The sequence below is a fragment of the Orycteropus afer genome, unplaced genomic scaffold, assembly GCF_000298275.1.
Source record: "Orycteropus afer afer isolate SDZICR_OR568_19922 unplaced genomic scaffold, OryAfe1.0 scaffold01144, whole genome shotgun sequence".
Taxonomy (NCBI): Eukaryota; Metazoa; Chordata; class Mammalia; order Tubulidentata; family Orycteropodidae; genus Orycteropus; species Orycteropus afer.
The window spans coordinates 125,050-125,859 of NW_006922731.1; positions in this window are offsets into that span (position 1 = coordinate 125,050).

The window sequence follows — 810 nt, forward strand, 5'->3', positions numbered from 1 at the left end:
TTTTTTGGAAACAGATCACCAGGACTTCCTTCCAAGCTGCCTCTGGGTGAACTCTGGCTGCTTCTGGTGAGGAGCTAAGTGTGTTGACCCTTTTCCCACTTTTCCCATGTGTTTGTTGATGTTGCTAGTCACTGTCTAGTCACTTCTGACACATAGTGACCCTGTGTACAACAGAACAAAACCTAACCAAGCCCTGGGTCATCCTCAACATCATTGCTATGCTTGAGCCCATTGTGCAGCCACTGTGTCAGTCTATCTCCTTGAAGCTCTTCTGCTTTTCTGTTGACCCTCTACTTTGCCAAGCATGGACTTCTCCATGGACTAGTGCCTTCTGACAACATGACCAAAGTATGAGGGACAAAGTCTGACCATTCTTGCTTCTAAGGAGCATTCCTCCTGTACTACTCAACTGGCTGTTTGTCATACTGTGGTGGCTTGCATGTTGCTGTGAGTCTGGAAGCTATGCCACCAGTATTTCAAATGCCAGCAGGGTCACCCATGGGGGACAGGTTTCAGTGGAGCTTCCAGACTAAGACTGGGAAGAAGGACAGGGCTTCTGCAAGCTCTTGCCTCGGAAAACCTTATGAATAGCAATGAAATATTGTCTCATATATTACTGGAAAACTTTTTGAATAGCAATGAAGGATTTTTGGATGTGCTGCTGGCAGATGAGCCTCTTAGGTTGGAAGATACTCAAAATATGATTGGGGAAGAGCTGCCTCCTCAAAGTAGAGTCAACTTTAATGAGGTCGAGGGAGTAAAGGTCAGGACCTTCATTTGCTGATGGGACCTGACTGAGTCAAAATGAGA